The sequence below is a fragment of the Homalodisca vitripennis genome, chromosome 6, assembly GCF_021130785.1.
Source record: "Homalodisca vitripennis isolate AUS2020 chromosome 6, UT_GWSS_2.1, whole genome shotgun sequence".
NCBI lineage: Eukaryota > Metazoa > Arthropoda > Insecta > Hemiptera > Cicadellidae > Homalodisca > Homalodisca vitripennis.
The window spans coordinates 128,106,023-128,122,150 of record NC_060212.1 but is presented as its reverse complement, the minus strand read 5'-3'; positions in this window follow the sequence as shown (position 1 = coordinate 128,122,150).

Here is a 16,128-nt window from a genome sequence, read left to right as displayed (position 1 = left end):
TTAGGTTTTAGCTTTCCGGCCAGTTGCTACTATTTAAAATTTTATAATTCTTGCATTTCCATATCTCAAGTAATTTCATTAATTTTTTAGTTTGTAACCGAGTTAAAACCCTCTTTGCTGTGATTATTATAAGTAAATTTGCCTTTGGGAAGTTCATACATCCAAAAAATGTCATTTAACGTTTGTAAACATTGGCATTTTACTTTGTGTTAATTCAAGAGGTACTTCAAAATATGAAATAACAATATACTATTTAATTATCCACTATACGATGCGAGGAAGTTAGTAATGACTTGAGACAGTCGTTGTATTAAACTGTATTGAGTGTTATCTAATCGGCAAATATGTACGGACGAAATTAAATTTGTAGGAACAAAAGTATTATGAAACAACGAGTGTTAAACCACACTTGTGTTACACAATAAGTTGGCCACACCTGCAACAAACGTAAAGAAGGATTGCATCACACAAATTGTAAGCTAACAGTGGTATTGGGAACTTGGTTTTATTTTAATGTTGTTAAATTATATACACTATCTAATTAAGTACGATGTATCCAACTCTGAAACCATGGTTCATTAGAAAATATTGGCAAAATACTTTTTTTCTAGACATATTTTTTCAGAATTTTAGTTTGTCTTAAAATTATGAAACATTAAGTAGATGGCTTAAACACTGTATAAAAGGTTTACATAAAGAATATTTCATACAAAACCTAGCTGTTGCTTCATAAATGCACCGAAAATGACTGAAAGTAACCATCTTATGGAAATAAGCCTCATCAATTTCCCCTCTTTCAATATCACCTGATGGAGATTGGATATGTTCATAATATTCCTGCATTACCGGCATCACTCGTGGGGCTGGATTATTTTATTTCTGTCTGCTTTTATATATTTTGTTAGTCAAAAATTACTTGAAATCACCTGATATATACAATTGCTTTTTTCCATGATGCATCATTTCAATATAGACAGCACTGAGTATGGTGATGGTGCATATCACTTCATTAGATTTCACTGAGATTTTGCAAATATGTTTAGATTTTGTATGGTTAATTATGACGGCAACAAGTTTTATAACGTAACATTTTACAAAATGTAGCTTAATCGTGCAGTAAAGATAGAAAATATAGAACGAAAAGTCAGTGTTTAAAAATGGTAACAAGATCTGATTTTAGAACAGTATTTTGTTTGCAGTTGCTGGCTGTCGTTAATCCATTCATTTGCGTCACTAACTAGATGGCGAGGCATTATCTACAAATTGTATTCATTTTATTACTGTTATGGAACAAAAAACATATTAAATGGAAATAATTTTTTCATTAATATCATTAGTTTTGTAACTTATTAGGGTAACCAAACTTCTCTTTGTATGCCGAGGGATGTGACATTTTTGTGTGTTTTATAACTGTCCGTTTAACTCTCCGGGAGAGATCTCGAGAATAAACGTGAAATCGTGAATGCAACTACAGCGAAGATTGGCTTCTTACTCGAAGTGCTGTGGACTACCTTAAGCCATGTTTAAAGAGAAGAGAAACAAAATAAGTCAGTAGTACCATTTTTATAAATTAAATTAACAATAATAATTATCTTTTGTTAAAACGATGATTTTGGAAAATTTGTTTATAAGATATCTACTCACCATATTTGCATACTTTACTATTCCATTAAAAAAAGTAAACTTTAAAAATATAAAACATATTTTAATTTCATGTAATACAAGTATGCAATGTGTGTTCTAAAAAAGCACTAAAATGAACTCTGACTTAAATAAGAAGGGCGGATGGGGACCGGATTCAATCGCTACCACCAAAGGCTTTTAATTTTCCAGTACGCTTTGGTTGATGTTACTATTCTGTTTATTAACAGTATGTACTATGCTAAGGAAACATCACTTCGCAACTCTCATACATCAATGTAACAAATATGAATGATGTACTTATGAATAGGAGCAAAACGGAATGTATTTCATAAAAAAAATATATATTTTGTAAATAATTATAAGTTTGTATGGATTATGAGTCAACGTGCCAACATAATGGCAAGATAATGCAAGAAAGGTAATAAGAAACTTGTATAGAAAAAATGTATAGTAGGAGGTATTAGTCTAAAATAATCTTTGAACATAGAGTGTAATATTTAGTAATCCAATACTATGTTAAGCACTATTTCATTTATTAAAACTACTTTGAAGACTTAAATAATATTAAAAAAGAAGTTTTATACAATGTTCAATATTCCGATATTTACCTCATTAATTATAACAACATAATACCAACGTAAAAGTTCGGTAATGTGAATACATTTTATTTCTATTATTATTGAAGGGATAAAGTTTATGCCAAAATAAGTATCACGTAATAGGATTCGCATCCGGTTTTCAAGGTTTTAGGCCTCAGTGACAGTCTGCTAAATGGCACAATGGTGGACTATAATCGAATTGAATCCTCATGCTAAATATATAGTTTGCAGAATACTAGTTCTGGAGATATTGTGTACCAATTACAATCAGCTAAATTTAATAGAAAACTTTCATCACGAAACGCGAAGTTGTAAAAATAAAGTTATTTTAAAATTTTATATTCTACATTAAATGTATAATAATTGTATGGTCGTATTGTATTCCAGAGTAACCAATTATATATGGTAGTTTCAAAATGTTTATTCTACTTAAATTATTACCGTTTTACATGATTATTTTTATTATTACTATTATTTTAATAGTATAAAATCCTATAGTAGTCTATGTTTGATAAATATTTTTTTCATACTTTTGGAATTTTAAAACTTATGTATTTTATATAACAATTAAGTTTTATTTGATCATTATTCTTAAAATAAACGAGCAAATTATTTAAATTAGTGCAAGTGTATTTGGGTCAATATGTAAAAACCAAAATTGTGTCGATCAAATTGTCAACATCTTTAATCTAGCTGCTTAATCATTTCAATAGAGAAATGTTAAATTTAATATTGTTTTTAAGTTATGGTTTTTAAGTTACCTTTATTCGGATACTTTACGCATACAAATCAAAATAACATATAAATTTCCTAATTAATTATAAAATTACCCTGCCTCAAACCTCATTTCGATATTTATTTATAACATTTAATATTTGTAATATTTATTTTGTTTACTTTTTTAAACAGAACATATTGATTTTTAATGGAATAAATTGAACGATGTCACATTGATCCAAATAACATTTAATATTTGTAATATTTATTTTGTTTACTTTTTTAAACAGAACATATTGATTTTAATGGAATAAATTGAACGATGTCACATTGATCCAAGATTATTAGCATAGTTAACAGATTACACAGATTGTAGAATTGGTTCAAAGTATTAATAGTATACGTTTTCTAAAGAAGGACGGAAATAATTATAAACAATTATTTAACTAATAAGTAAGCCATATGTATTTTAGAAGTAAAATATATCAGCGTAATAACATATTTGTGTAGAATCCCACCGGCCAGCCTGGACAATCGGGTTCTGAGTATACCCCATGTATTCATGAGATGCTAAAAAAAAAAAAAAAAATACTGCTGACTTCAACGCGTTGCAATAGACCATTTTAGAGACCATAGTTTATTTAACGTAGTCGTGCTTGAAACATTTCCATCAACTTTTGGGGCACAGTATAATTTCAGGAATTTCTATTAGGATTTTTTATGAAGATTTTGACTAACTATAGCGATAGAGCGGATTTAAATGAATTTGTGTTTAGATAGATCACTTTGTGTAATAATTTTAATCGAGAGGATATTATAGTTCCATTGGTCGTACCGTTTCTGAAATATACTTAAACACTGTAAGCATTGTTTCTTCTTGAAACTTCGGCACTCGGATTGATAAGGATGGATAGTATTGCCGTATGCCAATAAAACGCATGCTATGAGGTACAATCTGGTGCACTATACAATCTAAGCCAATATAAATATATTGTTATATCTTCCACCATATAATTTAAAAGAAATACAAATGGCTTTTATATTACAATCTTGTAACTTAAATCAAGTATATACAACGAAGAATCTGAGTCAACTCCAAATGTAAGGGGTTTTTTTTCATTTTGAGAACCCTGAGTAAGTAGTTCCCTTTTTACAAAGGGCCCCAGTTGATTTAGCATATCTGAATGCAAGTTAATGAGGTAGTACGATTGTAACATACATTTTTTTCATCATTGAACCTCTCAATTTTATAATTAAATTTATCATGACCATTAATCTGAATACTTGATTTATGTAGAAGAACTATCTTCTTCGAACTTATCAAGTTCGTGGAAGTCTGTTTTAAGTAGCAAGCGGAATTTGCACTAAACATTTGCGGAATTGTAGACATCCACATGTACACCTCTTGTGTACTAATTTCTTGAGTTATTTCATAAGGACTGTTACATAGGTAATTTTTATATTAAGTGGAATTATATATGTGTTTCAGTTAATATTAATTTTAATATGTATTGTTATATGTTTTCTTGTTATTTCAAAATGTAGTTAGTTTTATGGTAAAAAAATAACTGGTGCTCAGCCTCCTATTTACTAAACAGTAAGGTTAGTGCATTTTTTCACGGATTTAAAGTAAAATGTACTAAAACATAGTTTTAACACTTGTACTAAAAAATGCCAAAGTGTTTAACGTTGCACTCCTCCAAACACACAAACTCCAACATAGTGCTTCTGTTTTAGCGTCAATGTTATATGTATACATTGCTTTAGCTGTAGTACACAATGCTATTTTGGACACTAATCTCGTTACAGTATACAATGAGTAGACACTATTCTAGCTGTGTTATACAATGTAAAAGTTTTTTTAATTGATTAACAGCGGGTCCAAAGTGAACATAAGTAGTCAGATCCCTCCACCATGAAAATATCACGAAGAAAAATAATATATGTGTGTGTACAAGGAAATTCATCGGGGAATGCTAATAACATTGGGAAGAACAAATTTTTCACTAAAACAGAACAAAATAACAGCAATATGTTCTCTTTACCAATATTAGCGCTATGCGGGATTTGAAACATTATCGAGAGTCTAAGTTGTGAGGTAGAAATTTAGAGTTGACATTACTCAGAAAGTAATTATCTTCCAAAATAACTGTATTTCTATAAGATTACATACATGATACATGATGTAACTGAATTTGAACAAAAAAATAAATGTTAAACTATAAACTTACTAAGTTATAAATGTTATAAACATATAACATAGTATATTTTGCTATAAACATATATTGAAAGAAATTTTTAAAAAATTGTTTGTTAAGTTGATATTATTAATATAATTACATATTTATGCATTTGGCAAGATATTGGATGGTAAGTAAACAATAAACTTTTAAGTGAGTATAGAGAAGATATAAAACTGTTTGGCCTTGTTTCAAAAATGATATTGATCTTCTGATATTATTATGAAAATTGGCTTATTTACAATCGGGGCACTGGTACAACATTTACATCTGCTAGAGAAGATAAAATTTACAATCCCACTTGCGGCAGTAAACACTTACTGGAATAGATCCCGCTGTTCTACACGCACGACCATCTGCGGATGTTAACATGCTTATAGTCTAATGTAAATATATTGCAATACTTTTATAAGAATATATATATATATATATATATATATATATATATATATATATATATATATACATGTGTGTGTTTTATGTATATATATATGTATATATATATACACACACACACAAAGTTATTTCATTCCATTACATGGAATACATTTTATTTTATTTTGTACCCGGATATAGTACGGAATGGTGTTGTTTTAAATATTAATGCATTATTAATAATTGAAATTTTAGCAAGTAATAGATCTACACATATAAAGTCGACACAATGCAAGGTCGATAATGGTAATGATAAAAAATGTAACAGACAAAGACAGGATTTGAACCTGTGATATTTCTGACTCATAACCAAGGTCAATGATTAAAGAAAAATTTTAGATTTTAAGGTGAATCCTTTTGAAACTAATAGTTTTACTATCAGGTGACTCCAAAAATAAATTATAATAAATGATTTCTAACAATCTATTTTGTAATAGCGAATAGTCAAAATACAAATATTTGCAGATAAATCAGCCTCAATAAAACATTGTATGGAGACAACCAGGCTAAACGTTAGTGGACATATTAACATTGGTTTTATATGTAAGCGTGATGATAACGGAAATGTCGTAGTATTGTTCATACAAAACGTGTGTAAGTATAGATATAATCACTCATGCAATGATGCTAAATTGTTACATTTCTTTATAAAAAACTATTTGCTGCTTTATTTTATATTGGTAAGATAGATTTCGATGATGGGGCAATTCCCTCCTCGTGATTTAGACGTGCTTTAGAAAACGCATATAAATAATGATGATATCTGGACAAGAAATAAGAGTAGAGTAACCCGGAGGATAGCCCCGCGCTCTGATTGGTCGAGAGCAGGTCACGTGATCCAAGATGGCGGCTAAGCCCCGCCCCCTGACGTCACTCCCCACACGCTGACGGGGAAAAATCCCTCAAATGCGGGAAAAAAATCCCTCACGCGCGGGAAAAAATCCCTCAAATGGCGGGAACCAAAAAAAAGTGGCGGGAACTTTGAAAAATCAAATACTTACATAGAAAAAAACTTGTTTATTTTGTACTATAAGAGTATACTGCACTACAAGAGTCAGCCGTCAGCTGTACCCGTAGCCACCTGAAACAAAACACAGTAATCAGTAAAGCAGTCGCGTCCGGCTCGAGCCCACCACATCCGCGAAGGTCAACAGCACTCCCGTCTGGGAATGCCGCCTGTCTGGGAATGCGGTCTGTCTGGGAATGCCGCCCACCCAGGGTCACCGCGTCCGGGAAGCGCAGTCGCTAATCAAATTCGCAACCAACGCCTCATCCTTCTCCGGTTCCGCTTGGCAAGATTACCCGTCCGCCCAGGGTCAACGAGGCCATTGCCATATCCTGGATCCTTGTGACCGGGCTTTATAAGAGACCGAAATTATTCCCTTCCAGTCAGTTACGGTAGAGGCACGCTAGATTGCAGCACACCACAGCAACACATCCAAGTAATAGTCGATAGTATCGAAATCTAACCGACTAACCCACTAACTAGGTAGTACTAAGCATTCCTAACACTATACTATACTATACTTATACAGTTACTACAGTTATACAGTTACTATACTTATACAGTTATATACAGAGATGGAGCCCGTACATGTAGTGTGTACCGACGAGACCTATGTTACAAGGTTTCGAGTCCGTGGTACTAAAGTGACTTTTAAATTTAATTCTGTCCCTGAAGGGGTTACGGAACTCGACTGGGTAAGACGGGGGTTCGCCGAAATCATGGACCGAATGAAGGCCGATGCCGAAGACACAGACCAACTCGGTTTCACTCTGAGGTCCCTAAATTTAAAATTCAAAGAGCCGGGGTACGTAGCATTCCGACCCGCCAGTGAGCTGGACAGTGACGTGTTGTGGACCATATTCGGAGGGATCGTCCAGAGCAATGCCGAAGCCCTCACCTCCAGCGATACATTCCAAGTAGAATGCACTAGAGTAAATATTCCGGTAGGAACGGGTAGAGTGAGACCTGGCTTGTACAATACTTTTTACGAAGAGTGTAAGTCCCGTAAGGGTATCGTAGTTATTAATAATAGCGACAACCTATGTTTTACCGCGGGCGTTGGTTGTGGCCGAAGCCTACGCCAAGAAAGATCCCCAAATTAAAGCAATAAGGCAGGATAAGGGTAAGCGACAAACTTGTAGAGCCCAAAAACTGATGACCAAAGCCGGTGTCCAAATTCCAGAACTGGGAGCGGGGATCCCCGAACTTTCAAAATTCCAAGACCACCTGAAAGATTACAACATTACAGTCTACAGCTATGGAAACAAAGGCCGGATTGTGTACTTTAATGGTAACAACTCTGATGCTCAGTACAAAATCAACCTGCTTTATATCACGATGGACACTACAATGTGATTACATCTCTCACTGCGGCTTTTTGTATGCACCTACTTCTGCGAGCCTTGCCATACCCCTTATGACCACAAGGGTGAACACAGGTGTTCCAATATCTGCCCTGCGTGTCAGACTGTATCTCCACCATGTAAAGAGGAGCATGGAGGAATAGTTTGTCCAAATTGTAACATCAAATTCAAAAACCAAATTTGCTTCGCAGCCCACAAGGGTGAGCGTTGCAAGTCAGTAAAGAAATGTAAAGACTGTCAAAAACTCGTATATTTCAAAAATCGTAAGTCAAAACACGTGTGCGGTGAAGAGTTTTGCAAAACTTGTAACGATTATATGCTACCAAACCATCAATGTTACATGCGGGTTGACACAAACAAACCCAAAACTAAAGATTTCCTGTTCATTTTCTTCGACCTTGAGACCCGCCAAGATGAAATTTTAACCGAAAATTCAAAAATTCATAAAGTCAATCTCTGTGTATCGCAGCAATTTTGTTGGAAATGCATTGATAAGGGAAATTGCCAAAATTGCAACAACCGCACCAGGGTCTTTAGACAAGACCCGACCAATCATTTTTATGGAGTACGTAATGGAGGAGAGAAAAAAATTCAAAAATGTATGCGTCATTGCTCATAACGGCCAAGGTTTCGATTTTCAATTTCTGCTAAAGTACGTTCTCGAAAAAACCAAATTCACTCCAGAGCTAATTATGCGTGGCACTAAAGTCATACTTATGGAGTTGGACAATGTGCGATTTATCGATTCGCTAAACTATTTCCCCATGGCCCTCTCTGCATTACCCAAAGCCTTTGACCTTCCCCCGGAGAAGAAGAAGGGCTACTTCCCTCACCTCTTCAAACACATTGGCAAACCAAAATTATGTAGGGCCCCATACCATCCAAGGAGTACTACAGCCCTGAAACCATGTTCGAAAAAACCCCACAGAGATTTTGAAAATTGGTATAACGAACAAGTCGCTAACAATGTAGTTTTTTCATTTTCAAAAAGAGTTGATCGAGTACTGTATTTCAGATGTAGACATACTGGCGCAAGCGTGCATTAAATTCAGAGACATTTTCTTGAAAGAGTGCAATGTTGACCCCTTCATGGAAGCCGTTACCATTGCAAGCGCATGCAATCTGGCTTTCAGACGCAACTTTCCTAAAACCAAACACCATCGGTCTGATCCCTAAGAATGGATACCGCATGGTCGACTACCAATCGTCTATCGCTCTGCAGTGGCTGTCTAGGGAGGAAAGAAAAGCGCGGTGTTTCAAATTCAGCACGCGGGGCGGGGGAGAGAAATAAAAATTGAGGGGCTAAAAGTAGACGGTTTTGACGGAGAACGAATCTATGAATTTCAGGGCTGTTACTTCCACGGGTGTCCTAATTGCTTTCCTTTTAAAAGGGAAGAGCCCCTTACAGATGACCCTTCCGATACTCTGCATTTAAGGTTCGAGAGAACCAAATCTAAAACTTCTCGACTTGAGAATGCAGGGTATGAAGTAGTTGAAATGTGGGAGTGTCAGTTCCAAAAACTGAAGAAAAAAGAACAACAATTGGATTATCTAAATTTTCTCCCCATACTAAACACACTCCCGCTCAACCCCAGAGATGCCTTCTTCGGGGGAAGGACAGGAAATGCAAAATCATATCACAAGTGCGAGGACGGGGAAACTATCCAGTACGTGGACGTATGCTCACTCTACCCGTACGTCTGTAAACGTGGAATGTATCCTCGGGGGCACCCAAAAATCTGTGTAGGGGACAAGGAGTGTAGAGAAAGAGGCTTGAAGGCCGAAGGCCTCCTCAAGTGTAAAAGTCCTGCCTCCTCTAAATTTGTATCATCCCGTCCTTCCAGCACGCATGAACAATAAATTAATGTTTGTCTTATGCCGTACATGTGGTCTAGAAACGTCAAACACAGAGTGTAATCACAACATCGAGGAAAGAGCATTGACAGGGACATGGACAATGCAGGAAATACGCAAGGCTGTGGAAAAGGGATACGAAATTGTAGAAATGTACGAGCTCTGGGAGTACGAGGTGGCAAGATACGAGACAGGGGGTCTATTCACAGACTTCATAAACAATTTTTTAAAAATCAAACAAGAGGCATCAGGTTACCCCTCCTGGTGCCTAACTGAAGAAGACAAGGCCAAGTACATTCATAGTTACCACGAACACGAAGGTATTCACCTGGACCCGACCAAAATTGAGAAGAAACGGGGGTCTTCGCTCCCTAGCTAAATTAATGTTAAATTCTTTCTGGGGTAAATTCGGCCAAAGAGAGAACCAAACAAAGACATCAATTGTTAGAGAACCATGCGACCTGTACAAATTACTTACAAGTCCGGGGGTCCAAGTAAACACGTTACAAGAAATAAATGAAAATGTACTCCTTGTTAATTGGCAACATATTGACGAAGTCGGGGAATCCTTGAGAACAGTTAACGTCGTACTAGCTGCCTACACCACCTCCCAAGCAAGACTCAAGCTGTACGAACATCTGGAAGCTCTGGAGAACCAGGTCCTCTATTACGACACAGACAGTGTCCTCTACGTACAAAGGGAAGGTATGTACAAGGTCCCCACAGGGGATTACTTGGGCGAGATGACCGATGAACTGGTTGACTACGGCCCCGGCTCTCACATCGTTGAATTTGTTTCAGGCGGCCCCAAGACTTACGCCTATCTTGTCTGGTCAACAAATAAAAACACACTAGTTGAAGTTTGTAAAATAAAAGGCCTTACTCTAAATTTAAAAACTAGCCAAACATTAAACTTTTCCAAATTAAAAGAAATGGTGCTGAGTGAGACCGATGTAAGCTTGGAGATAGTTGAAAACAGAATAAGACGTACTAAAGAAAAGAACATTGTTACCGTGGAGGAGCACAAATTATTTAAAATTACTGGACCCAAAAGGAAACTCGAAGGACCCTATGACACTTTACCTTTTGGCTTTAAAAAGCATAAAAACTAACACATTACATACAGCAAGACTTACCTGACTCGTCCCATACACCCTTGAGGATCGGTAGCAAACCACGTGGTCCCGACTCTTCAAAATGATGAAGCAACCCCTCTCTACTCTCGAATCTTCTGCATACCTGAAGAGCGGCTAGGGCTTGGAGAGTAGGGACCTCGTCCCACGGGAGCCATGCCGGGATGACACAGGGGTCAGGTAGGGGCTTCCACAACTCAGAAACGGTGAAGTCGTACTCCACTACCTGACGGGTGCGCGAGCGGTTACCTCGACGTGACCTCCCAAAATAAAGTCGCCACTCGCGCCGTGCATCCCGCTCCAGCTGACGGTGAGCCCGACTCCATGCCCAGGCAGAGATGGATGGCTGCTGTGGCGGCGGGTCTGTCCATGCCAGGAGCTTAGACAATTTTACAATCACTTGCAGAATCGTTAGAAGTGAGGTCAACATTGTAACTAACTGTGTTTCAGAGCACGGGAGCTCAGCGTCCAAGTGGAGGGGAGGTCACATGACCGGTCATGTCACAAGCCTACATCCTGGGAGGTATCCAGTATAGCTCCAACCATTCCTACATCCAGTCCACTCTCGCTCTCAGTGCGGTCACCTGCAGAGATGGCTTCTACCCGATCACCGGACGAATGCGAGATCTGGCAAATAAGTTGTGACGACGGGTTTCATGTTATACCACATTATGCCAAAATACGGGTGTAACGACTGTGAGCGCTGTTATAGGGCGATGAGATGTATTAGAAACTCTCTGGGGTATTCCGCTTACAGCGTGGACCCTATGCGCGAAATCCCTAAAACTCTTGCCAGTGAGCGCAGGGACATTGTGGATAGCCTGTATAGGTTTTTTAATTTTTGGCAGGCTCAACCGCGTGACGAAGAAGAATGGGAACTGCACAATGAACAATTGGAAGAGGCCCTTCTACACGATGCTATAGAAAGAGAATACTGGGAAGGTGTGGTGAACGAGGTAGACTATCTCCTAGCCTGGGAGGTAGAATTCAAAAAGCACCTCAAACGAAAAGGGTCCTGCTCGGCGTCCGAACAACCAAAAATCACCAAGTTGTAAACACCCATCCTTCGTCCTGCACACTACTTCCAGTCGTCTTCATCACCCTTCTTTCCAACCGTCCCTGTGCAAATGGGTATGTATGAATGTGGGAGCTCAGTAAGGGGTTTGGACTTGGGCATGGAGATGAACAAGACTAGGCCCTCGAACGGTTCGGTACGAATGTGGTCCTTCGGGGTGGGCTAAACCCCATAAGTCCCTGAGACCGTGAATGTATGTGTAATGTCTAAGAATAAGGGATGGGGCATTATTGGGTCAAGGAGTATCAACCAGTCACTTCTGGACGGACTTCCAAATCCAATAATGTTTAACCTGGGCGTCAGACACTCGCGTGCCTGACGTGGATGTTTCCAAAACCACACCACTTAGACATTTATAAATACACTTGTATTACCACCTAAGGATCACTTCCCAACATGGACGCTATAGCGAGAGAACTGCACAAACCGGCTAGACGAAATTATCCTAGACGCAAGGTCACGCTGAAAGGACTTAACGATCTCTATCAGGCCGACCTTGTAGAGATGATTCCGCATGCAAGAGCGAACAAAGGGTACAAGTATATATTAACGATGCTCAACTGTGTCACAAAATTCGCATTCGCCATACCCATAAAAAACAAATCCGGTGCAGAGGTCGCAGCCGCACTAGGGTCCATACTAGCTAAACATAAGATGAAAAACTTGCAAACGGACCAAGGTAAAGAGTGGTACAACATTCACGTCAACAAACTCGTACGGAAACACAACATTAACCTGTACTCCACCCAATCACATTTGAAAAGTTCCATTGTAGAACGACTAAACAGAACTCTTAAAGAAAAAATGTATAAAATGTTTACGGCACGCGGTAGCTACGAATGGTTAAGCATCCTACCTATTATAGTTAATGAGTACAACAGTACTGTACACAGGACGACCGGCATGAAACCAAAAGACGTTAGACGAAAACATGTAAAACAGATTCTCGACCGAATAAACAAAAGTAGACCCATCAAGCCTACAAAACCTAAATACCATGTAAACGATCGGGTTAGGATAAGCAGACACAAAGGAGTTTTCAAAAAGGGTTATTTACCCAATTGGTCAAACGAGACGTTTACAATCTTTGCAATAAAACCTACAAAACCTGTAACATATATTTTACAAGATATACGAGGCAACATTTTGCAAGGCGGATTCTATGAGCAGGAACTGATAAGAACCGCAACAGGAAACGTCTATCTCGTCGATAAAGTTCTTAGGCGGAAAGGCCTCAAGGCCTTGGTGCGGTGGCGTGGCTTTGACCATACCCACGATAGCTGGGTAAACTCCAAAGACATTATTCGCCCAAACACAGTAAAATATAAAAGGTGACGCGGTGTCTTGGAAACTCCATTACCAAAATGAAGGTCGTAAAGCAAGGTATAATGTTTAAAGTCTGCAATATGGACGAGTTTATAGGTAGCGGATTAGGTCGCAAAAACAAGAACGGTCCGCTCCTACCCGACACTATAAGGAGCCTGATTGTAGGCCCCTCGAACTGTGGCAAGACAAACGTACTATTCAATCTACTTGTAGATCCGAACGGATTACGGTTCGAGAATGTGTACGTATTTTCAAAATCTCTGTATCAGCCAAAGTACCAACTACTGTCAAAGGTAATGCCGAAAGAAGTTGGATATTTCGCCTTTGATGATAACTCGCAGGTCATTACGACGGACGAGGCCAAAGAGAACTCAGTTATGGTTTTTGACGATATAGCTTGCGAAAAACACGATAACATCCGTAACTACTTCACTATGGGCAGACACAAGAACATAGACACGTTTTATCTCGGGCAAACGTACACGCACATACCTAAACAGCTTATCAGGGACAATGCCAACTTTATAATACTGTTCAAACAAGACGACATAAACCTGCGTTACGCCTATAGCGATCACGTAAATACCGACATGGACCTGGAAAATTTCAAGCAGTTGTGCAGTATGGCTTGGAAGGACAGACACGGGTTTATAGTCATAAGCAAGGACGATGACATTGATAATGGAAGGTACCGCGCGTAGGTCTCGACAGTTTTGTTCAAGATCTATAATGGTTAGGATCTACACTTATAACGATATTAGAGGGTTCTCGAACCAGAGACTCCACAAAGTCAATTCAAATCTGTGTACATGGTACTACCCAAACAAGAAAAAATTTTGCGGTAATTACTGTAGCAGACGACCACCACACGGCTTTCTATTCAATAGAAGGTGTTGGAGACACAAACGCCAAGGACAGTACAGTGCAACCATTCCTCCTGTAATTCTGCTAATGATCTCGTCCAGCGAACGCTTTTATAACCGCGATATCTGGATAGAATTTTTGAAAAAGAGCCAAGAGAAAGGTGTACCATTTGAACTAGTTGTGTATCACGAAGACATGTTAAAGTGTACTGTGCGGGAATCACAGAACTTCTTGTCCAGATTCAGACCATTTCCAGATCAATTCGGAAAGCTTGTACCGCTGAGAAACGCGCACGGTGGTATACAGTTTGCCCAAGTCTGTATAAAAATGTTAGAGTACGGTTGTAAAATCCCACACGCCTCACGTTGCATCATTCTCACGGAGCGAACTATACCTATTAGGAAACCTGTTACAATCTACAGACACGTACTGGCATCAAAGTGTTACAGTGACATCAGCTACAACGTAGCGTACGGCCCGGTCCCTGACGGACTGCCGAGAGGCGAGAGGAACAAAGTGTTTGCAGGCGTAAACAATCTGTGTCAGAGTCTCTTTACATCCGAATTTCTCAAGGCGGCTCTACCAACGGTGCCCATGTATTGCGACAGATTCGGAATAAGTCTGCGGGACGGGGTGTATAGCATTACAGACCGTAAGCAGTTTGAGGCGTGGAGGCGGTTCACAGGAGCCAATCCGAGTGAGTTCTGGCTACTCAACTCTTACCTAATTCACATACACGGTACAGTGAGAAACCCCATCGCACAGTTAAAAGGGTTTATGGATAAGACTGTAGAGAACGACAAGTATACAGTGGCCGAGATCCCCCAGTGGAGGGACGGCTGGAAGAGAACCTTTGTGTTCAGATCACGGGGACGAGTACAGATACCGAGATCGGTATACTTCAAGAAACTGGGTACGGAAGCGTCACTTTGTGAAATCATTCACTTCCTTCGTAAAACCAAAAAAAGGGCAATGTTCTTCAGACAAGTCGAACTACCTTAAAAATTGAGTGTATATAAGTGTTAAACGGACAGATGGTGTCATCATTGATAAAGATGGAGCGGAACGAGAAACAGCTAAAGGCCGAGATATCAAAGTTAAGAACGGCTATTAAACGAAAGTACAAGGAGTTCAAACAAGGAAACCTGTCCTCCGAAGTCCGTCTGGAAAAACAGTACAAACCCCTCCTCTCGGAACTGCGAAAGCAAACCAAGGACCCCGATATTAAAGGGGAATCAAAAGAAGAGCATGACGAGGACGGTATAAAAGACGAACCAACCAAGTTTTCTCCACCCGTAACGTCTTCTCCGACAGTACCAGCTGTACACAATAAAGTGCTGGAAACCACGGTACCCGACGTAAGCACGGCCCTCTCCACGGCCGAAGGTCAGCTGGAGGCCTCACAGTGGGTCAAAGATTCATTCCAGAACGCGTTGACTGTCAAGTACATGAAGGCACTAATGAAGGACATTCCCAGCAATAGAAAGATTGATTCCATATACGGTCCACGCTACGAAAACAGTACACTAATGGTCGGGAACAAACCGTTAACTTTCGATAATGACGGCAGTATAGTCATAGACGACGTACACTACACGCCTACAAAGGGTCTTTATGAATTGCTCTTCAAACGTGCACCACTCAAGGAAGAGTACGACGAAAACGATTTACACGCTTACAGGGATATAATGAAGCGGACACAGGCGCACAAAAGAGGTTACAATTATAAAAGCAACATAAACCGTAACAACTCCACAAAATATGAGCTCGTAATTTCAAAGTTATTCCCCAAAACACACACTGGTAAGGGATTCAAGGACCTGTCACGTCCTGACCCTGTGTACTATGACGACCCGAATGAATTGTGTGAG